A 25000-nucleotide genomic window follows, 5' to 3' on the forward strand; every position below is an offset into this window, starting at 1 on the left:
ATTCCAGATGCATTTCCTTTTTCTTGTGCCTTTTCAGAAGACCGAATTTGCCTTGCATCGTCAACGTAATTTCGAACTTGACAAATGACAGCATTCCACTCTCCAAATTAAGTGTTTATGTGTCGTCTTGATTTTATACTTGCAATGAAAATATCCTGTTTCGTCTTCATGAAATGATTTTGGTACATTGTCCTGGTGCTACGATATCAGAAGTCAAGATTCTTCGTTTGTTCATCCTATTTTAACTTTTCTAGAGTCGTCAAGTAAATTGTTGGTCTGTCATGTTTTTTTTGCACTGAGTTACAACCTTTAGGTGAATTACCCTCATATATAATTTATGGTCTTTGTTCTAAGAGCGCTCAAATAACGAGCGAATCCAAACGGCAAATCTTTCTCAATTGCAATTAGAAAACCAATTAAACGCCCGAAATTCATGTCATCAGGGTGAATGCCAGCAAGGAAACGTCATCTACCCAAATAACATCGAATCGAATACAGTCTCTCAAACACTGTCAATTTCTTAAACATGTTTAAAACAATCTATTTGACGCATCTTCGCTTGGTTATAGATGAGCATTATTATTTTCCCAGAAAACGAATAGATGGCTATTAATAATATTTTCTATTAGTATCTTGACTTGTAATATTCTTAAATCCGTCTATTTTGCCCCCGTCCCTTGTTTGTTTACAAGAAACTTGCTTGAGAAGTGATTCCATTTGTTTTTTTCTTATAAGTCTATGAATTAATCTTATTTTTGTTCTAGGGCGTTTTCCTGTGTTTACTTTTTTTTTATTGTAGCTGTTGTTTCTTTGACTCTCGAAATTGATTTTGTATTTCAAAGCGACTTCTTATCCCTGTAGTCATTCAGATTAGAAACAATCAAAGTCATATCTAATCTTTTAACCATTATAAGTATTACCTGCCATATCATCTCGGTTGTTCTGTAATCGTGGTTCTTGCCACGCCTGTCGTGGGAGGGGTTTTGTTTTTAGCTTATAATGATTAGTACACTTATTGGTCATTCCTGTGTAACGGGGTAAGCATAAACATCCTTATGTGGCAGTGATTTACTTTTCTGAAAATGTGGAACTAACGAGAACGATAATCGGGTTTTCGTTGTCTATATTCATAAACATTAACTGAAACTTGCCAGCGATCTTTACTTTCGGTTAAGTTAAAGTGCCTCAGTGGCGTGGTTGGTATCGGTGTTGGCGTCCCAAGTCGGTGGTCGCGAGATCGATTCCTCAGTCATTCCAATTAAGGATGTGAGAGATGTTGTATTTCTAGGATGATAGGAGTTCACTCCTCGACGTGGTTCTGGAAAGCCCCACGTAAAGCCGTTGGTTACCCGTTGCTGGAAAAAATAACCATTGGTTCCGTTGCAACGTAAAAAACAGCATGCAAAACAAAACAAAACACAATACTTCGGTTAGTTTAATTCTGTCAATTTATGACATCCCCATAGGTACTCCTTTCCTCCCTATTTGGGCTCAAAGCTCCTGGGAATTAGTTGAAGGAAAAACGAACATTTGTGGGTCTTAAGAGATGACAAGTTCTGTGGTTAACTTAAACCATTCCATTTTTTTCCATTAGAAGATTTACACTAAGTTATTTTCTTGCTAGATTTTTCTAAAACCTTTATAGCTCGTGTTAGTTGCGCGTGGTATATTTTACGAGAGATGGCTACCACCAGTAGTATTAGAGATTTTACTGGAATTAAAAGTCGCTATTCATTCCCAATTAATGCAAATATTTTGGTTGTAATTAATTAAAACCATAATATTTTTCAAAAATTATTATTGCTGCTCACTACAGTGTTAGAACTGTTGTCCTTGATGATAGTCGGTTATTTGATAAGATTAGTTGTTATCGGACAGAAGGGTATCGTAAATAAAGAAAAAACCGTTTATCTTTAAGCCGTTTTGTGTTTGTCTCTTCCCAAAGGAGAATACTAAGCACGTTTTTCAACGAACGCTAAGACTCGAGTGCTAATACCAATAAGTAATTGCAGCTAAATGGTACAAGAATTACGTTAAGTACCAATGGGCTTAAACGCCTCGACAATCGGCCTTAAGTAGGTCCATGATGGATTGGGAAGACTTGAAGGTCTGTGGCCTGCCAGGGGTTGGGGGGGGCTTGGGGGATTGTTGGGGGGGGGGGGTGTTGGGGGAGGGGGTTGGGCGGGGGTGGCGGAGGAGTTGGGGGGTGGATAGATGGATAAACGATTTTCACCTCCAGCGGGAAATGGGAGAAATGTTATTTTAATTTGTTATTCCCCCCCCCCCCCCCCCAGTTTACTGTTCAGGCTTATCGGGGAGGGCGTGATTTTCTTATCTGGATAAAACTTAATGGCCAAATCGCGTAATTTTGGGTTGGTGTTTCCCACAAAGCTTTGTAGATCGACTTAAGCCAAATTATTAATTGGCTTAAGTCGATCTACAAAGCCATATTGAATGGCTTAAGTCGATCCAGTACAAACGCTGTGGAAACACCAACCAAAACTTACGCGATTTGGCGATTAAGGTTAATCCTAAGAAAAATCACGCCCCATTAAGATCGACAGTAAATACTGAATAAACAAATTTAAAATAACATTTTCCTCCATTTCCTCTGGAGGTTGAAAATCGTTGTTTATACATCATTCCAATCCACCCCCAAACTCTTTCCGCCCCCCGCCAACCCCCTCCCAATACCCCCAACCCCCCCCCCCACCCCACCCCAACCCCAACCCCTGGACAGACTTCAAAGGTTTCCCTCCAATCCATCCATGGGACCTAACTAAGGCCGATTCGTCAGGGAGGCGTAATTCGCCCTTTGGTACTTGAACGTAACTCATGTCATTAGCTGCAATTGCTTATTGGAATTAGCAAACCTGAGGTCTAGCCTCCCACCGCCCTGCCTGCACCGGGGCTCCTGATTGGCCATGACCTTCTGTCCTGCATTTGCCCTTGCCCGCCACCCAGGCCATGCTTGGCAGACCTTCTAGCCTACCGGCCTGCCTGCACCGGGCCTGGCTGGCATTGGCAAGGCCTTCTGGCGTTTGCCCACCCGCCTAGCCCGCACCTGCTTGGCATACCTTCTTACCCGCCCTGCCATACCCGCACCAGGGCCTGCTTCGGACAGACCCTTCTGGCTCGCCCCGACCTGCCTTGCCACCATAAATGGCAGACCTTCTGGCCCGCCTCCCGCCTGCCTGCCACCAGGCCTGCTTGGCAGGACCTTCTAGGCCCGCCAGCGTTCCCGCACCAGGCATTCTTGGCAGGACCTTCTGGACCGGCCTTGCCTGCCTGCTTGGCAGGACCTTCTGGCCCTGCTAGCACCAGGGCCCTGCTTGGCAGGACCTTTCTGGCCCGCCCGCTTCAATCACCATGCCTGCTTGGCCAGGACCTTCTGGGCGACCTTCTGGCCCGGCCCTGCCTGCTACAAAAAAAAAACAGGGCCTGCTTGGCAGACCTTTTTGGCCCGCTCCGTGCTGCCTGCAACCGGGCCTGCTTGGCAGACCTTCTGGCCTGCTGCCCACAACCAGGCCTGTGTGGCAGACCTTCTTGGCAACGCCCGACCTGCTGAGCATCTGGGCCTGCTTGGCAGACCTTCCAGGCCCGCCCGACCTGCCCGCTAGTACCTACCAGGTCTGCTTGGCAGGACCTTTCGGCCCACCCGCCTGCCCGCAGTACCGGGCCTGCTTCGGGCAGACCTTCCGGCCCGCCCGCCTGGCCGCAGTACCAGGCCGGCTTGGCTGGACCCTTTCTTCGGCCCCCGCCAAACTGCCCGCAGCAGTACCAGGGCCTGCTTGGCTGACCCTTTCGGCCCGCCCGGCCTGCCCGCAGGTACCAGGGGCATGCTTCGGCAGACCATTCCGGCCCGCCCGCCTGCCCCGCCAGTCGTACCAAGGCCGGTCTTGGCAGGACCTTTCGGCCCGCCCGCCTGCCCGCCAGTACCGGGGCCTGCTTCGGCAGACCTTCCGGGACCCGGCCGCCTGCCCGGCCAGTTTTACCAGGACCGGCTTGGCAGACCGTTTTTCGGCCCGCCCGCCTGCCCGCCAGTACCCGGGCCCTCTTCGGCAGACCTTCCGGCCCGCCCGCCTGCCTGCAGTACCAAGGCCGGCTTGGGCAGACCTTTCGGCCCGCCCGCCTGGCCCGCACGTACGGTCCCGTCTTGGCGGAGGACCATTCCTGGCCCGCCCGCCTGCCCGCAGTACCAGGCTGGCTTGGCAGACCCTTTATCGGGCCGCCCGCCTGCCCGCAGTACCGGGCCTGCAGTTCGGCAGGACCTTCCGGCCCGCCCAGCCATGCCCGCAGTTACCAGGCCATGCTTGGCCAGACCTTTCGGTCCGCCCACGCCTGCCCGCCACAGTAACCGGGCCTGCTTCGGCAGACCCATTCCGGGACCGCCCGCTTGCCCGTTGACCAGGCTGGCCCCTCGGCAGAACCATCCTGGCCGCCCGCCATGCCAGTACCGGGCTGGGCTCGGCGGGTGCCACTGGCCCGCCGTCCTTGCAAACAACAAACCCTGGTTGTTAGTCTTCTAGAATCAGAATATGCAAACTGAATCCTTTATTCAATTCTACCTGGGGCTTCTCTCAATTCCTCTCGGCGCCGTTCTTTGGTGGAAACTCCAACAAATTCTTCTAGCTGAATCAATTTGCTCCTCCTTTCCTGGGACACTACCACCAATCCTTACCCTGAATCCTATTACTCCCTCTCTTGGACCCTCCACCTCCAATAATCCTTCTCATTTTTGTAATCAAACGTTTCTATTATAACCTCCACTTTTCCGTTTCTCTTTCAGGAATATCAATAAAAACTTCTTTAGAAAACATTTTGAACTTATTTCATTTTCTCCAAACATTTCTTTTCCGTTCAACAATTCAATCAAAGCAAACTTTACTTCTACAAACTCAAACATCAAAAACTAATCCATACAGTATAGTTAAAAAACTTTCCATGAGATTAAGGAACTTGACTTTTAGTTTTCTCAAAGCTAAAATAAACTATTGCAGATGGAACTCCTAACGATCAAGTTTCATGGTCCAATAAAACTTAAAATCCTATAGTAAAAGATGGATTTAATCGAAACATAAGAACGTCCTTTGAAACTCGAATTGTTAAATTCGTATTATTAGGTATATAACAAATATTACTAGTAAAGGAATTTCATTGTGTAAATGCTGAAAACAAAATTGCCATTTTTTGTAAATAAACTTCTATTTATTTGAAACTTAACAAAAAATTTTCCGTACAATATTCAGTTTTTCTCTAATTTTTCAAATCTGATCCGTCTTCGTGAATCCAGCTTAGACCAGATCGATGCCATTCTTGTAAGATGGATAGCTTGGTGACCAAGCACTTGTACCAGGTGAATCTGTAATTAAACCCCTGCAAGGTTTTTTGAGCTTGGCCAAACCAAATTTCTCCTTCCTTCGCTACATCGCAATCTGTCGAACCATCATCCTTCTAGCTGGTCCTTCAGTTCGGCCTGTACACCACCAGTCTCCCTCTACCAGCGAATAGATTGGCGACGATTTCCATTCCTCAAAAAAGGACGCGCATAAGTCAGGCTCGTTCCTACTGGGTTACGCAGCCTGATCTTCCAACACTGGAGTCCACCCTTTTCCTTTTGTCATGTTTCCTTTCAACTTTCAATTTCTGCAGGCGCTGGAAACCTGGAACCTAACATCGACGTCTTTCCTGCCGGATTGTTAGCTTTTTTTCGGTTGCGGTCGATTTTTTCTTCCTGGTCGGTATGAGGCCTCGCCAATCCGCGCCGAACTTCTTCGGTCTATAGTTGGCAAGGACTTTCTACCTTCTGTCGTTAGGAGTTTCTCTTGCCTCTCAAACCCTGGTACTTTACCATCTTGCCAACTTACACAGTCACATAGGGAAACCCGTTTCTCTGCCCCTGTAAATTCCTTTGTCTTGTCCATCAGCTGACTGATTTTCTTCCTGTCTCAGGATTTCTGTTTTATTCGAGCTGACGGTTTCGTTTTTTACCCTTCGGTCCTCTGTTGCAGCTGAAGAATTGATCCCGGTTCCAAGTTTCAACCTGCTCTCTCTTCGGCACTTGGATGGTGTTCCTCGCAAGGCTGCAATTCTCCTCGTTCAGGTTACCTTTTCCTTGGGCTGTTTCACCTCCCATCATTCAGTCGTCAGGAGGAAACCTCCCCACAGTGAACTAGACACTTCAATAGTAAATACGTATGATTAATTCCTGGGAACAAACAAATCGTCCAAACAACAACACCTGGAAAGCCATCTCTGAATCGTGTTACCCAGTTCAATATACTCTCCCCCTCTATCTCCGATTTTATTCCGTTGGTTTTTCTCTATTCCACGAGAGGATACTTCGATTTCTATCAAAACATAAGCAGGAAAATATTCTGAAAAATATTTGAAACTATGCCTTGTTCTCTTGGTGTTTATAAATTGCTGAAATCTCTCTCAGGGGATTTTTTCGTGCAGTACGGTATCTTTTTGTTTGTCTGGAATCCTTCTTAATTGGACTTCGACTCAGTCATTAGTACAAAAATAAAAACCACGTTGTTGATATAAATTAAGTTTAATTTATAGATCACTTGTCAATGACCAGTCTTATTATAAATAATACTAATAATTTGCAGATCTATTTTAAAATCTATTTTAAATGAAAGTTGTTCCCTATTGAAACAACAACTTTCAAATTAACCTCCAAGAATATGTTACCATATGGTGTGCTGTCGTTATTTTACAGTAATATATAATATTGAAATATATATATATAATATCATATATAATATATATATATATTTAATATATATATATATATATTAATTATATATATATATATAATATATATAAAACTATTATATTATATATAGATATATATTATATAATATATTATATATATATATATATATAAATAGTATATTGTCAAGTGTCCAAAGTTTGAATTCATACCAAAACTCTTGTATAGAAAGCGGGTCGCAGATTTCCGGATATGGCTGCTTTTCATCGTCAGTCTCAGGAGACATGAGTGTTTCCCACAGGCGAATGCTCTCTATCTTGTGTCCTGCTCCTTTCTTGAACCGCCTCCGTTCCTCTGGAAATAAAAGGGAATCGACCTTTATTTGTTCTTGTGAGAAATTTCCTTCACGCCGGGACTGACAAGCAGGGTGCGCTTATTGAGGTCCAGAACCTAAAGGAGAAAAGAAAATGATGAGGACACAAGTAAAATAAGAGCAAGGGACTTGATAAAAGGAATGAGAAGAATTAGGTCTTTCTGCTTAAACATACCAGCGAGTATTGTCTCGAGAAATGAGCTGAAGCAAGATTCAGATTTCGGTTAAGGTAATTGTTTTAGGTGCAAAGCAGTTAGTGAACGGATCAGATGAGAATTTGACCCAGTTATTGCCTTCGGTTATTTATTTATTTATTTTTTTTAACAATGTGTGGTTACACGAATTCTTGTAAATATTTCGTCGTAATTCAATTATGCAGAATATAAGTCGTGGTGTGTGAGTAGGTACTTCGTTAGATTAAGGAAGAAAAATAAAAAGCTTGCTTCTATATAAAAGGAAAAAACAATTTTTAAAACACATCATTCGAAAGTTGGCTCTAGGTTTGGTATACTGAATAAGGAAAAAATGGTGGGCTTATTAAACGGAAAATATTCGTTTTACTTAAAATGCCTTTAATGATTTTGTTATAAAGAAAATCTATGGAACTATCTAAGTAATTACAAAGTTCAAGCCCATACCAACTTCCAAGAGCTTATGGGATTCCTGGCCTTCTTAAACTGAATGATTAACCTGCCTCATTTTGCAATGGAAGAATGAATAAGTTAGCACATCATTTTATTTGCATTATCCTGGAGTTAATTCAAGTTAATGGAGAAGCAGATTACAAACATGAACAAAACCAACCTAGCCAAAGTTAATGGCTGATAGCGATGCTTTATTTGATGAAATGGCATTTAACTACTGTTCAAGTTTACCGAAAAAACAAAAAGACAGCATTAGTTAAACTGAAAGGCTATCCTGTCTAGTTATTTGATAAAAATGAAAGGTCCGTGGGATGGGACAGAGAATGATTCACTGAGAGAGACGGACGGAGAAGACGAGAGAGAGTATTCCCCATTGGCTTTCTTGGAGTCATTGGGGCATTATGAGCAAAAGACTTTTTTTGCCGTCCTCCCTTCTTGGCCGCTTACCCTTTTCTTAGTGCCTTTCTCCCTTTCAAAAAAATTTTTTATGGTCCAATTATCTCTCTCTCCCTCTCCCCGTTTTTTTCTCAATTAGAGAGGAAAAAGGAAAATAAGGGGGCTTGAATAGTCGGTTTTTCCCACTACTTTGCTTTTTCCGGGGATAACAGCCAAAATAATAAGTTCGATTTTTCGATTTTGCCCTGTGAAAAGGAAAATGGAAGCGGGCGTTTTCTTTGTCCTGTATCCAATGCTGCCATTTTCAACTTCCCCTGCCGATAAAGTTAGAGGGGACTCAGTGGGTTTTCCTTTTATCTTTTGCCTGTTATATGTTTTATGTTATTTGTCTGTCCCTGTATGCCATCAGAGGTTGAGAGGTCGATTACCGGTCAAACTTCTATTTCGTTGTAGAGGAACTATCATGCTATTAAAACAGGAGATTGCCTATCTGTCTGGTTTCATCCGTCTGACCCTTTCTGTGGCCCTGTAACAATTATCTTATCCATCAAAGCTTCCTGTATGGGTTTCCGACGCGACGGGATTTCAATCTAATTCGTTCGTTAGCGTGTCTTTTCTACAACGTACTTTTTGTCATGCCCAGCTCCTGATGGAATTCATGGAAAAGAAAGGGCTTTCACGCTCATAATAGCTGTCCGTAGTAATGGATTTTCGTTCCCCGTTTGAGGCCGTCAGTTTTTAAATGGATTGAAAGACAGCAGTTGTTTACCAGGAAATATTCAATTACCTTTACAGAACCCTTACCTGTATCAGTTTTACTCCAAATTCTAGTTATTTATTTCTTTTTTCCTAATTTCATCCTTCGCTTATTCATATTGTCAACTGTGCTTGCAGTTCCTTCCTCGTTCGGGACGCGTGGTTTTCGCCGCTCGCCTACCATTCCCCCCGGTGGTTCCGCCAAGGGGTGTGCTATTCTCGGCCCTCTGCCCACGTGGAATCAGTGGAATCTATTTCTTGTGATAGAAATTCATTTTCTCGAATATAATGTGGTTCTAGATCCCACAATAAAACTTGTAGGATCCCGTTGCTAGGCAAAGCAACTGGTTCCATAGGCCCACCGTTAAAAAATACTTCTAATCCTTTGGATCCAGAAGCCCATAGAAGAAGCTGTTCAATCGGGCTCAGGTGGGTATGGTTTTAAACTAAGATATAACTTTAACCTGTGCGTGCTGTACTTCACAGTAACCTGCGTTTTGTATTTAGGGAGCTTTTGTCATGGGGGTTCATTGGGTTTTTGGGGGCTTTCACGTTGGGTGGTTTTAAAAAAAGGTTTGGTGACTGTCTAGTAACACCAACCAATCGGACTGTCCAATTATTTCTTATCCTCCACGTAAAAATCCGTCGCTGTAGTCTGATTTATTTGCAAATTTTTCCACGATGGAACGATGGAATTAAATATACAGGAATCAAGTACTAGATAAGCATAAAGTATTCTTAAATCAATTATAAAAGCATTTGTAAAGTTTTCTTTCTCACTGTAGGAAAAAGGGATTTACTGAAAGAAAGCGGCGTTTTTTTTTTTTTTTTTTTTTTTCTTTTTTTTTTTTTTTTTTTTTTTTTTTTGAGGGGTGGCGAGGTCATGGAAAAAGATTAAAAGTAGGAATTAATGGGAGGCTTTGTTTTTTTAAACATGACTGCCTTCCTTTTAGACCTTTTCTAAAGGTTTAGGTTAGTTACTGAAGAAGTATTTAATAAGAATATGTGCACGGAAAAAAAAAAATCTCAGGAATGGTAACAGTTAACTCCTTGAAACCTTTTTTACAGTTTCTAACAGGAAGTAAATAAAAAAATAAAAATGTAAACGCCGATCAAAAGATTTACAAAGGAAGGATAAAAGCTTATCTTCAAGGCGTTAGAGGAGGTAAGAGATGGAATTATGCGATTGCAATCTCGCTAAATGGACACTCAGTCTCCATCAATGTCGTATCGTCGTAACCAGCTCCAGTTTGTTAAACGTTTTTTAAAAGGATTTTTAAAAGGTGCATTTTTTTAAATAGGAGAGTGAACTGAAGGAAAAAAAAAAAAAGGAAAAAATATTGCATCAGCTATAAGGGAACTATTTTTGTCTCTTTGAGTCTCCATGTTGTTCTCAATGGGAATCATGGGAGATCCATTCCAGTTGCCATTAAACGTTTTCAAAGAGAAGAAACGCTTTTGAAAGATGTTACTTTATGCTTGAAGGACAAAAAAAAAAAAAATTCCCGTGAAAATAAAAACAGTTCGCTATTAAAAAGGAAAGTGAAGGCTTATTTTTCTTTCAGGTAAAATCGTAACTTTTTTTTTAATTTTACCGATACCGTTTTAAGCGTGCTAGGACTAGCCTATGGAATTTGTATATTTGTGGATGTCAATTTTGAAATATTCTGATTTTTTTATCTTTTCTTTTAAAATTGAAAATTTGTTCCCACCAATACAGTAGTACAATTTATGTTTTCGCCTCGTGTTGAAACTCAAAAAGTGTGTTCCGTCTTTGGTAAGTTTTTATAGACCAAAGATTTTGAACCCTTCATAAGATATAGAAACCAAATCAAAGTGATCCCCTGCGTTGTCAGTTTGTAATTTTTGATTGCTCCAGCCTTTTAACTGGTGGGGTGTTCCATTAAGGTATCGTTTTGGTAGCTTCAAGTTGTGATTAGTCTTTATGGTCTTTATGAAAATTAGAAAATGATGGCTTTGGTGAGGGGACTGGATTTAAAAGGGGCTAATACCTGTTTCGGATTATTATCCTCATGCCAAAATTCCAGATGGTTAGGCCGATCTCCTCTCCAGGCTTCATCAACTCATGATTTCTTTTTCCTTTGGCAGTTGATAATAATACACTGTTATACACACACACACACGCAACCGCGACCACACACAACACACACACACACAAAATACACACAATATATATATCTATATATCTATATATATATACTTAATATAATTATATATATGTAAATAAAATATATATAGATCTATATAGTTATTATATATATCATAATATATATATATATATATATTATTATATATATATTAATAAAGTTATTATACTATTAATTACACACAATACATACATGCATATAACATTCATCTATGATATAATGTGTCTGCCAATATCTATTGTATTTAGTGGCATTGTTCTTAGATAGTAAACATTTTCAGTCAAAGTCTTTGTTATTAAAAGTCATGATGAAAAGATCGTATCTCCTCAAACAATGCCACAATTTACTTCCAATAGCAATTACTATATTATATAATATATATATATATATATATATATATATAAAATATCTATATCATATGTATTATAATATATATATATATATATATCAAAGTTCACAAAAGAACTGTTTATATAAGTTATGAGTGGATTCTGGCACGAACGTAATTCTTCGTGGATGAGAGATTATGAAGTGACCTGAGTATGCCCGTGACTTAGAATGATTAAGATAGGAGAACCGTATTCTGGTACAGGAACATTGTTGAGAGGGTGGAAATTTCTTCTTAGGCCAATCGTATTCGCAAAGCTGATTCAAAGACCCGTGGCGAACGAAGGGAACAGAGTCCGCATGTGGGGACGGTCAAACAAGATAGTGGCCGGTTTTTGTTCTGAAAGGTCCAGTGAGAAGGAAATACCATGCCCCTCAGTGGAATGCACGGGTGGAACGAAACCAGCCAAAATGGAGCGGGCGGATAAAACAGATAGCCTCTTGGATAAGATTTTATGGGACCGAAGGGGTGGAATTAGGTTGTAATGGTCTCGTGTTTTGACCCTTTTTGTTTGTGGTTGTTAAAGGAGACTACCCGCGTTTGATAAAGGTATTCAGTCCAAGAATTGCAAGGAATGGAATATATGCAAGAATGATGCATTTTTAAACTTAAAACAATGAATGACCTTATTTGAGAAATCAGCGATTTTTTAGGCCTGATTATAGAATATATGTATACGCAACTTGGCTTGTAACTCATTCACATCTTATTCACACGTTGTTAGACTTTCTCAATTTGCCTAAAAAGAGGATTCAGCTTCAATCTAGGTGATGAGGGTTATTAAGATGTTTTGCGTTTCGAGGGAAGAATGCTTTCCCAAGCCCATTCTACAAACGTTGCACCAAACAAATTTATAGAAATCTAGAGTAAGCTCGTTTTATTTGGTCAAAAAAAAGAAAAAAACCGTACTTAAATTTCTTTCTTGCTCTGGGGAAGGGAAGGTCTAATGGTCTATGATTTTAAAAGCAAAGCAAAAGTATGCAGTAGTAGCAAACCAAGAGAAAAAGAAAATATCCCGATGAAAATCGAGTTTTCTGTTACATCGTATAAACTCAAGGGCCACCCCCGCCCAAAAAATAGATTACAGTATCTTGCTGTGGGCTCGGTTGTTGGCACTTTATAGTCCTTGCTAGACGCAAGAATTATTGCTAACTTCAACCCATAAATCAATTCAAAACCATATTGAGGGCTGTAATTTGGTACGTTTGATGATGGGAAGGTTGGTGATGAACCATACCAATCTTACAAGCCCGTCTAGCCTCAAGCTGGGTTTTAAGATCTGAGGGCTGGACAGAAAAACGTGCGGGACGGCTAGACAAAATTCGGCGCAATAGTTTCATTTCCATAAAACATTAAAAATTAAAATGTCTGCTCACTTAAAAATTAAAAGGCAATTGAATTTGTTGGCCGTTTTCTTTACTAACAAAATATTCGGCCTTGAATATTAAGTTTGGCACAGATCACGGCCCAGTGTCCTGAAAAGGTCCTCCGGACGACAACTGCAGACTTTTTGTTCGAAATTCCTGTATCTGTGTCTGAGGGGGATAGATCTCGTCGAGAAGCAAGTTTGTTGAAACTGAACTTCCCTCGACCTGTGTGGGTGGGAATTCTGGCTCGTTGTGTAGGAAAAGTTGCGTTCTCGGCTTGTTGGTGACTGTGTTGTATAAAGCCGTATTCTTGTGAATGTATGTTGGAGTATATTAACAATCTCATGAAATCGACCATTGTAACTCCTTAGCTACCAGCAAATAAGCTGAAATTAATTCCACCGTCTGCTATCTGATAATCATTTTAACGTTTGTTGAAACTTAATTACTTTACATCTAAGTTTTCCCTCCCCTTTTCGGACCCAGTTGCCCTCTCTTTGTGGTTATTTATTTTTGACTACCCCTCCCCCTCCACCCAACCTTTTTTCTTCATTTATAAAAGAGCAAGACTCAAACCACCGGAAATGTCAGTTCTTACTCCCCTCTTTTGGGCGTTGGACCATGCTCAGTGGGGGAGACCATGAACGAAATGTGGGCTTCGATTGAAAACAATGAAGAAGACTTTCTCCTGCAAGGACGACTCTGTTAAAAGGACCTTTTTCCCAAAAGGGAAAAATAAAAACTATATGGAGGAGGGACTTCCATGATTTCAATTATCCTGTTGATAATACATACGGTAGTTAAGTTAATAAAATATGCACAAAATCTGGTCTGCGTCTACCACACTGTAAGAAAGAAAACCCATTGTCTCTGATCCGTAGTAGGGGTAGTGCCGTCAGTACACCTCAAGCGGTGCACTGTAGGCATTACTTAAGGTTCTTTGCAGCGTCCCTTTGGGCTCTAGCTGCAACCACTTTCATTCCTTTTACTGTGCATCCTTTCACATTCTCTTTCTTCCATCTTGCTATCCACCCTTTCCTAAAAATTGTTTCATTGTGCAACTGCTTTGAGGTTTTTCCTCCTGTTTACCACTTTCAAACCTTTCTATTCTCAGTTTCCGTTTCAGAGCTGAATGATCTCATAGGTCCCATTGCTGGGCCTTTGGTCTAAATTCCATATTTCATTCCATTGTCTTCTCTGTCCTCCTTTCCCAGCAACATTCCACTCACACGCAACCCACAAATAAAAGAGCAAAAAATCACCGAACAGTTTGGTAACTTCACAGTTCTCGGTTATTGGTGTTTTTACTAACTATTATCGCCATTGTTTTTTTTATGAGATGGGAGATAATTACAAATTCGTCCATGGGCCACTGCCTGTCTAGTATAATGAGGTTTCAAAGAGAGAGTTATTACAGTTTGAGATGGCCACATGTCTGTCCATCTGGCTTCTGATCCTAAATACTACTGAGGCTAGAGGGCTGCAAATTGGTATGGTGATCACCAATCCTCCAATCATAAAAAAATACCAAATTGCAGCCCTTTAGCCTCAGTAGTTTTCCTTTTATTTAAGGTCAAAAGTTAGCCATGGTCGTGCGTCTGGCAACGCTATAAGACAGGCAACCACCGGTTCGTGGCTGAATGTTTCAAGGGTCGCTGCTCATACAGCATCATATGCTGTACAGAAAATTCGATTGCCCCAAAGAAACTTGGAGTATTTATTTACTTGTTTTTAATTGTTCAAAAAGTTTTTTATTTGTTTCTTTTGCTATTTTCGCTATTTCTTGCTTTTTCTAAGTAAGTTACACAAATTGAAGATATTGAAGATTTCCCAATATTTCGATTTTTCGTGTTTTGCAGTCAGCCTACTGTTAATCCTTTTTTACACTGCGAACTTTTCATTAGATTTAATTATGTCTCAGGAGCGTAAAGCATGATAATATATATATATATAAATATATATATATATATATATATATATATATATATATATATATATATATATATATATATATATATATTTGACATTTATGTACATATTGTCGTTTAGAGGAGTTGGCAGAAACCAATCCTAGTCAGTCAACCCCCCCTCCCCCACACGCCCGTCCCTGATACAAGTTTTTATGGTAGATTTATTCACTGTAGTAATTGTGAAAATTTATAAGCACTTATTACTCAGCGCACTGGCCGTTTACCAATATATAGTGAAGCAATTACATTAATAGAGCGAGTAAAGGCCATTTGATAGAATTAGAGGATATAATTCTTGTAGCTTTGCATGTGATGGCCATCGGGTTTTCAAGGTACAAGTTGTTTCTCGATGTGGCCGTATTTATATTTATTCGTACATGAATTACAGAGACAGAGCAGATCACGTCCTTACGACTTTTATAAAGGAGACTTAAATAACGAGCCTTTCTTCAGTGTAAACAAACCCCTTTTCCCGCGGCAGAGTTATTTGGAATGAAAAGACCTCTTCCCAAAGCGACCTCACACAGGGCGTGTTCGTTCAAGGCGTGTTTGTCTGTTGTACCAAGGCCGATGCACGTAAGCCATCTGGCAAACGTGCATTTGTCAAAGGGTTGGGGGGAAGGGTTGGGGCAGGTGGTCGCAGGAGAGGACGGACGTCGCTAATGGAGGATGGCGTTCTAATTGAACAGGGTCGCAGCACTGCATTCATTCGGCTCTTAAGCAACTTTGGCGTCATTTGGTATTTGCGCGTGAGTGCGTGTGCGAATGTACTTAGCGGATTGGCCAGTTTAACACTTGGGGATTGGAATAAATGAAAAACATTGTATGTTAGAAACGGTGAGAAATTGTTACCGAGTGTTTATTCCAGTTGTGTGTATATATATATATATATATATATATATATATATATATATATATATATATATATATATATATATATATATATATATATCAGTAGAAGGATCCACAGTAATATTTGTGGGGGAATATTTACAAATATATTTCATCTGGACAAACGAGAATTTATTACTCTGAATCCTCTCTCTCTCTCTCTCTCTCTCTCTCTCTCTCTCTCTCTCTCTCTCTCTCTCTCGCTATCCCTTTGTAGCCAGTCATAGCTAATATATTATTATGAATTATACAGATTTTTGTTTGTGTGAATCTAATGAGCATCAAAGTGAAAGTTTAGGTAGTAAAAAAACAAAGCCTAAACTAAGCACACTTTGTTTCGCTCTGTTTTATGAACGAATATAGACTGTTTAATGTAGTATTTTACTAATGAATTCGTTTGGTATAAAAAATGCATGTTAACATTTGTATACACACATATATATGTATATGTATATATATACATATATACATATATATATATATATATATATATATATATATATGTGTGTGTGTGTGTGTGTGTGTGTATATGTATAGTATGGATGTATGTACGTATTTATATAGGAAAACGTAGGACAACCCCTGTACTTTTGTTTGTATAGGAAAACAACGTGCAAGCAGGCGTCATGGATAGACATGGGGAGACGTGCGTGGCTGACATTAAGCCCAGACGGAATTGCTGTTCTATTAGCCCTGTCATTTACCGAGGACGGTTATGTACATGACAGTGTTAACACTTTACTACAATTTTAACTTTCATGGAGTGTGCATGTCGTGTTTGAAGTCATTTCGTTCACCTTTACATGGCGTTCTTGATTATTAAAAGCCCATTAAGCTTTATGCGTTTCGTTTTCTTAAAGTCTGGAAATGCTGTGCCATATCAGATATTTATGTGGATGAATGTGCATTTATACACCAATGTATTTTATAAAAGACGTCGTTGATTTACAGCATTCGTTTCGTTTTCTGTCATACCTCTTTATAGCATTTTGATTTTGCCAATTATCAATTTCTTGAAGATTCCCTGTTGTTATTTTTAGCACGTAAGGTCAGGTTTTTTTTATGTGTTATTGATTACGTTATCTCTCACACCCCGAAGACGAAGGTTTTCCATTTGAGTGTTCATAGCTTTTATTCTAAGTCCTTATTGCACGAGTTTCCGGATTAATAATGCAGTAGGTGCATTGGATGCAGGCTTTGGCGTGATGGTACAAATATTAGAATGAAAGGTCTCTAATAACTCCTAATTGTCAGGGAGCATGCAAATTAGGGACCAACGGGGCTCTATATTTAGATTGTTCAAATTGAGGTTGATGAGACTAATCCATATAATATATATATATATATATATATATATATATATATATATATATATATATATATATTATATATATATATATATATATATATATCACATCATAGAATAATCGCAACAGGAAACTGTCACTTTTTTTTCAGTTAAGTTTTACGAATACAAGTTATGAAGCGTAAATTTGAATAATGATGAGGCTACAACTGAGATTTATTTTGGAAGTAATGTCACTATTCAAGAAAATAGACAAAAGTTCAGAACTTGGGAATTGTGACATAAGTAAAGGAGAGAGAATGTGAATAATACTTTTTATAAGAAGGTATTCATATTAATAGGAAGGTTAAGATAAATAAACTCAAATGTATACGTACACGTACGAGAGAGAGAGAGAGAGACCTTACCTTACCTTACAGACCTTACAGTTCGTTCTGGGTTGCCCCAGGTCCCTCAGTGTGAGGCGCCTCTAATGTCTACCAGAGAGTTGCTAGTACATCTTCCGGTATATTTTGCATCTTCCAATCTTGGATGGTCTGGGATGCAGTTTAGATATTTGTCGAGCTTATTCTTAAACACATCTACGCTCACTCCTGATATATTCCTCAGATGAGCTGCAACGCATTGAATAGACGCTGCATTATCGATGCTGGGTGCGTAGTGGATTAATGTCCTGTGTGCTTTCCTTATTTTTCCTGGTATAGTTTTGGGCACTATTAATCTACCTCTGCTTGCTCTTTCTGATATTTTTAGTTCCATGATATTTTCTGTTATTCCTTCTCTATCTGTTTCCATGCCTGAATTATCATGTAGCGTTCTCTTCTCCTTTCTAGACTATATAATTTTAGGATTGTAGTCTTTCCCAGTAGTCTAGGTCCTTAACTTCTTCTATTCTAGCTGTAAAGGACCTTTGTACACTCTCTATTTGTGCAATATCCTTTTGATAGTGTGGGTACCATATCATATTGCAATATTCAAGTGACTACGAACATGTTTTTATAAAGCATAATCATGTGTTTCAGCTTTTTCTTGTTTTTGAAGTGCCGTAACAACATTCCCATTTTTGCTTTACATTTTGCCAACAGAATTGCTATTTGATCATTGCATACATGTTCCTATTCATCATCACACCAAGGTCTTATTAAAACTGCTTCCTTATTTGTGATTGTCTCATTATTAGGTCCCCTATATGCTATATAGCTTTCCTTCTCTGTCTCCATAATTTATTGATTCAAATTTATCAGAGTTAAATACCATCCTATTTACCTCTGCCAATCATATACTTTGTTAAGGTCTCTTTGTAGAGCGTTCCTATCTTCATCACAGTAATTTCTCTACTTATTCTTGTGTCATCAGCGAAACTACTCACTACGAATCCTTAACATTACTGTCTATGTTCTTCAATCATAATAACAAACAATATTGCAGCTAGCACCGTACCTTATGGCACACCGGATATTACCTTGGTTTCATCCGATTCTCATCGTTTGCAATAACTATCTGTTTTCTGTTGTGTAAAAATTCTTTTAACCATCTTCCTACTTTATCTACGATATTGTGTTTCTAATTTTCTTTGCTAATGTAATTAATGGTCTACTTTGTCAAAACGCTTTTGCAAAGTTCTAGATAAACCACATCTGTTTCATTCCGCTTTCATATTTTTGAATATGTTCTCACGGTGGACTAACAGTTGGGTTTGTGTACTTTTTCGGGTACGAAACCGTGTTGTCCTATATTAAAAACAAATTTATTTTTTTATTAAATGTTTGCATAATATTTTTCTTCATTACCCTTTCATACACTTTCATAATATGTGATGTTAGACTCACAGGCCTATAATTACTTGCCTCTAGTCTTGATCCACTTTGTGAAAGTAGGGGTGATATATGCTAATTTGTGCTCATCATAAATCTTGCCTGTATCTACACTTTGTCTTAATAATATTGCAAGTGGCTTTGCGATAGAATGAACTTACTTTCTTTAAAAAACAAAATTAGCAGGGGCACTCCATCCGGCCCTGCAGCAGCTCCATTTTTAATTTCATTAATTGCCTGCACATTATCAGCTTCATTAATTTCTATGTCAGCTAAATATTCACTATTTTCTTCCCTTACTTCTATATCATTATCTTCATTATCTATTCTAAGGGGGAATTTCTCTCTTATATCGTTCGCCAGTATGTTGCAATTTCCCTTTTTTTTCATTCGTTAATCTCCCTTCAATTCCTCCAGAGGGCCTATTTCTTATCTTTCTTTTATTCATCTTCTTCGCATATGAGTATAATAGTTTGGGGTTTTGCTTGATATTTAATTTTTTAGGGTTTTTTCTTCCAAGTCCCCGTTTTTCATTTTCTTTTGATTGTATAATCTTTTTTGTTCTGCATTTTCTATCTTACTTTTTAGTTCTATAACTTTCCATGCATTTTTTCATTTTTTCTTTTGCAAGACCTTTTTTCCACTTTCTGATTTTCTGGAACAAGATCCTTCTGTCTCTTGGTATGCATGAATGATGTTTACTTTTCTTCTTCGGTATATATTTTTCCACTATTTTCTCCAATATTTTAGATAATATCTCCGTATTTACCTTATGGTCATCACTTACGAAGATGTTATCCCAATCTTTGTTTAATTCTTCATTAATTTATTTTCTGACATTTTATACCATTTAGCTGTAGAAGTTGCGGTAGAAGTTGTATTTTCCATATCCTCCCAACTTTTTTTCATTTTTCTTGCTTATCTCTATTTTCACTTGCTTTGGAATGAACTGTTAATTAATATGACATTATGGTCTGAAATACTCGCATTATAAAACTATTATTTCTTTGGTAACATAATTCATCTCGTTCACAAATACTAGGTCTAAAGTTTTTCCTTTTCCGTCTTTTTGGCAGGTGATTTATTTGTTGAATGTTGTATTCTAGTAGCATATCTAATAGCTTTTCAAATTGCCTCTTATCTTCTGCACTACTATTACTCTCTTTTTTATATGTATAAGTACAACCACAATCTCCTATTCGTTCTTTCCATTCTACGAAAAGGAAAGTTGAAGTCACCAGATAGGAGAATAGTCCCAGTCCTTGTGATTTCTCAATATATCATCCAATTTTTCAATTACAAACTTATTAAGTCAAACTCTTTAGTATTCGGAGGTCTATATATTTACTATGTTCATCAATTTTTCAGATTCAAATTCTACCGCTATTAGTTTCACATTCTGAGTTACTATATTTCTCATATATTTTTCCTTGTTTTTGTCTTTCCCATATATTGCGGTTCCCCCTTGATTCCTATTTTTTCTATCTGATCTATAAGTTTGGAACCCTTTTATTTGATCATCATTCCCAGTCTCGGGAATACCAGGTTTCACTTATATTCATTATATCTATTTTCTTTTCATTTTGGGTAGTTCTTTCTGGTACTCTATTTTTCTTTTTGAGTTACTCGTAACTAAACCCTGCGCAATTCATCACTATGATGGTTTGCGTGTTTCTCCTTCATTTAATAATGGTAGTAATAAGGATTTTCCCATGTCTCTTTCCTGTTCTGGTATGTTGTTCTTTTTTTTTTTTTTTTTTTTTTTTTTTCATTCCAGAAATTCTGACATTAAAAAATCCAACTTTTCCATAATATTTGATCTTCCTTCATCATAATTATTCATTTTGTGTCTGAATCTGCAAGGCTTTTCTCCGTTTCTGCAATATCCTCTTGCATAATAAATATACAGTTATTATCTCTGAGTAGAATTTCGGAGCTGATGCTTTGAAATTAAATTTTTTGCTGACACCTCTGCATATCTCATTGGTGGTTTGCTTTTCTCTTTTACCTGATATTCTTGATTTCTCTCTTTATTTCTTTCTTATTTTGGATTTTTTTTTTATTACTTGGTTGGTTATTATTTGATTATGATTCATGGCTACAGGGTGCATATATTTGCATTTTTTTTGTCGAACTTACATCCTTTTCCTTCTTTAGGTTTTTTGACATATTTTTCTTTTTGGATGCAGATCTCTGCAATCATCCCCATATCCATCTAAGTATGCACATTTACCATATATTTCATAGTTTTGACATATCTTAGGATGTTTGTAGTAACATCTTTCTCCAAATCTGCAATTCCCCTCTTTTTCAAAAAGGTTGCAGATTTTGTCTTTCTTGTCTATTTTTTTCCCTCTCTTTTTCCCGTCATTGTGTAGATCTGGGTAGAGCCTCTTCGGGATTTGCTTTTCTGTTGTCATATCGTAATTTATTTCTTCGTAGGTATGCTGCTTTATTGCCTCATATGTAGTATCAATGAGTATCTCTGCATCCATACTTTTATCTTGTTCTTTGTTTTCCTTATTTTTTTCTGTCATTTCATTTTTGTTTACTTCTCTTCCGTTTTCCTCTTCTTCTTTTTCTTCTTCTTCTTCCTCTTCCTCTTCTTCTTCATCCTCAACTCATTTGTACATTCAATCTTGATTTAATAACATTGTCTATCCATGATAGACATGTTAACAAAAAATTCTTGTATCTTTTTCTCAAATCTTGTATTACCTCAGCACACTGTGGATGGGTCGGAATGTTTTTGCATGCAGCACATTTTCTGATTAGGTTTTGTGGATTGACCTATGCTATACCAAACCTTACACAGTTTTTGCATGCTTTTGGCATTCTTTTTCCTAATGACATCAATTAGGATATTCACAAGATTCACCTTATTCATTTTTCTTTGTCGGAATATGTTGGTTTATGTATATTTTCTTTATGAGTCTCTTGACCACTTGGATTTTATTTGGAACTTCTTCATTATTTTCAAGATGTTTTCATTAGATTTGTTCCAGTTTGAAGGATTATATCCCTTCTATATATCTATGAATGCTTTTGTATCTTTTTGGTTAGGACTGTTGCTGATTTCATAGATGAGAGAAATGCCAGTTCCCTTCCTGCTACCTCATCGTATTGCGAATCTGCTAAACACGCCAAATTACGCCACCTCTTCCCGCAGTTGGAACTTACTGCCATCTTGTTCTGAGTTATAGTATTACACTTGATAAACTAACTTAGAAGACGCTTTATCCTACTATTTTCACACTAATCTTATCACCGATAGTTCACGAACACTTCTAGATATTTCTCAAATTCTAGTCGTATGTTAAACTTGTGATATCTGTTGATTAATCTGACTTCACGCGGGTACGTCTCACCAAGCAAGATGGCTATCGAGAGAGAGAGAGAGAGAGAGAGAGAGAGAGAGAGAGAGAGCGGGGGGGGGGGGGGGGCAATGGGGGGGGGGGTGAATATTAGGTCACGTCTTGTCCCTTCAGCCACCTGTGCTAGTGGATAACATCATTCATGTCACATTTGGTTTAACTAAGAAGTTTTAGCCCACTTGTCGTCTGGCCAGGTTCGCAGAAATAAGAGAGGTAGCGAGAAATTCAGTTATTTTTATCTCCTGGTAGTAACATTTGTTCCTTCACGATTTATTGCTGGGTACAAATTCCAGTGTTCAAAATATGTAATATATCATCCGTATATAAGCATATATAATATTACATGCAATTCTCTCTCTCTCTCTCTCTCTCTCTCTCTCTCTCTCTCTCTCTCTCTCTCTCTCTCTCTCTCTCTCTCTGTATTAATTTCAAATTGCTGCAAATGGAGGTATGAATAATCGGACCTGCTACTTATGGCACTGCAGTTTTCATCTGAGCATTAATTATTCTTCTATTTTTAGATTCCTTATTATTCCGCACTAGCCTTGTTTCATCAGTAACTTTTTTCTTAACATCAAAGGATGTAAATGACTCTAATCAAGTTTCAGTTATTCATTAAGTAGTACATAAAGCGCTGCATGAAGGTACAATTGGTGTTTTAGTTCTTTAAGAACACAGCCCCCCGTTCCTAGAACTCATCCTCCCACCCCACTCCGCACCTCCCATCTCTCTATTTAATTTAAGGAAGAATGGCCGCTTAACATAGTGATTGACTTGACGATTTCTGTACTAAAATTATTTCCGGTTTCGCAAAAAATGTGAAAGGTAACTAATATTTGAAGGAGAGGAAAGAGGTAAGAGTCTATCAATTGCATCAAGTGATAGACATTCATATTAACAATAACTTTGTAACTATGTTAGTGTACTAACATCATTTGCAGATGTAACTATGTTAGTGTACTAACATCATTTGCAGATGTCTTTTCATCTTTCTCAGTTTAAGAGCATCAAGATACACAAAAAATACAGGAAGAATAAAACAGGTAAAGGAACAAATGGGTTTTGTGTCCAATAAACCACACAGGGCAACACCTTGGCATTCCTTGTTGACTCTCTCTCTCTCTCTCTCTCTCTCTCTCTCTCTCTCGTCACATGCCCTTGGGATAGGACTGGTACCTATGTATCAGAGGTTCACTACATAAAACAAAGCTTCGGATCAGTGGCTATTTCTTTGTACGATTCTCTATTGCTCTCTCTATATATATAGTTTCTTGTATACAGATCAGATTTCTATCCTTCCGTTTATTACCTAAATAATGATGGCGATTTTAAATGAAGTGATGGGGTTTTCTTTCTTTTTCACAATATTCAAACGGTAAGCGCACAATGCTTTTGTGTCCTTTAAATTTCTCTACTTTAATCCTATTATTGAATTTGAGGTGAGGTTTTGCATTTTGTGAATATTTCTCTTTTTACTGGCGTGAATGACGTATTTCTCAAGCAATTTCTTGATGATAAACTTTGTATTGTAAAGGCTTTTTGAGTTCCAATATTCATCTAACGGACAAGGAACTTTCATGTTCTGTATCATTGAAAACCTTAAGGTCAAAATTTCTCATTACTTGACGTGTCGAACATGACGTCATATGTTTGCGTTCCATTATAGATTGTCAGATACTGCCTTTGTGGGCATCTGTGTAAAGACTAACGATGTACAGAAATGTGAGGTTTATGTAGTATCCTTGGGTTTTAGTTTTTCAGAAGTTTAATTTTGTGGTTTTAATTTTTCAAAATTTTTATTTTGGTGTTTTAATTTTTGAGAAATTCTAAATTAGATTTTTGCCAAAAATTTCTCTGTTTTACTTTATCAATTGGAACAGTTTTCATGGGAGATTTTTACCCATTTATTTTATGCAAAAATATTAATCAGCTTCAGAGAAATTTTCTGTTTTAGGAGTTTTGATGGCCTACAGATTTTATGCTAAGAATTTGTATGTAAAATCAAGGAAGCACATAATCATAAATACCAAATAAACCCATAGGGCACTCTTAAATAAAAAGAAAGTAATCATGTTAATATGTACAACATCTCCGTTTATATACTAAATGTAACAGTTGCTCCTATGCAGTAGCTAAACATAATTGCTTAATCAAAGTTTCTTCCTTTCTTGCAAAATACATGTAAAACGGTTAACGTACTGAGCACGTTTCAGTTGATTGAAACAATTAATACGACTTAATTAATTGGACAGTAGTAAAGGGGACTTTGGAATAAAGATTCCACTAAAATGTTTTACCATTTCATTCGCTTCGTTGATAGGTCATCAGGGTTATCAGTTTCACGAACATATTGAAGTAACTTAAAGAAATTATCTACATAATAAGCATAGTTTATTGTTTTAGCTCTGTCACATTTTTCTGTGAACATGTGCACTTGAGTGTGTGTGTGTTTGTTTGTTTGTTTGTAATTTCCCACTGCTTATGCTGGTATTTATCGGACTACGCTGCCCAGTTTATTATTTGTCAGTTGATAACAAAATTGTCTGTGATTATTTCCTTCTTTAGAAAACTTTAATTGACGCCTTCCCCACTTCTCTTCTCTTTGACGTGATTTCTAGCATTACTTTCTTGGGGCATTTCCGACATGAAACTAGAAATTTTCAAAAATAATTTTCCTGTTTCTCTCTCTCTCTCTCTCTCTCTCTCTCTCTCTCTCTCTCTCTCTCTCTCTCCATGGTGCACAGAGAGCATCACATGTTTATCAATAAGGTCTTACTAATACTCTATTGAAGTCAGTCCCTCAAGTTAACGACAGTTCGAATGTCATTGTGG

General features: G+C 38.3%; 1 long non-coding RNA gene across 1 annotated transcript in view; it reads right to left on the reverse strand.

The window, feature by feature from the left end:
• LOC135222930 (uncharacterized) overlaps positions 1–6021 on the reverse strand; it is a 506897-nt gene extending 500876 nt beyond the window's left edge. Inside the window, exon 1 of the long non-coding RNA XR_010316392.1 lies at positions 5992–6021. This is a non-coding gene — a long non-coding RNA (uncharacterized LOC135222930). The remainder of the gene's footprint in view (positions 1–5991) is intronic.
• Positions 6022–25000: the final 18979 nt, after the last annotated feature.

Source organism: Macrobrachium nipponense, chromosome 8 (genome assembly GCF_015104395.2).
Source record: "Macrobrachium nipponense isolate FS-2020 chromosome 8, ASM1510439v2, whole genome shotgun sequence".
Taxonomy (NCBI): Eukaryota; Metazoa; Arthropoda; class Malacostraca; order Decapoda; family Palaemonidae; genus Macrobrachium; species Macrobrachium nipponense.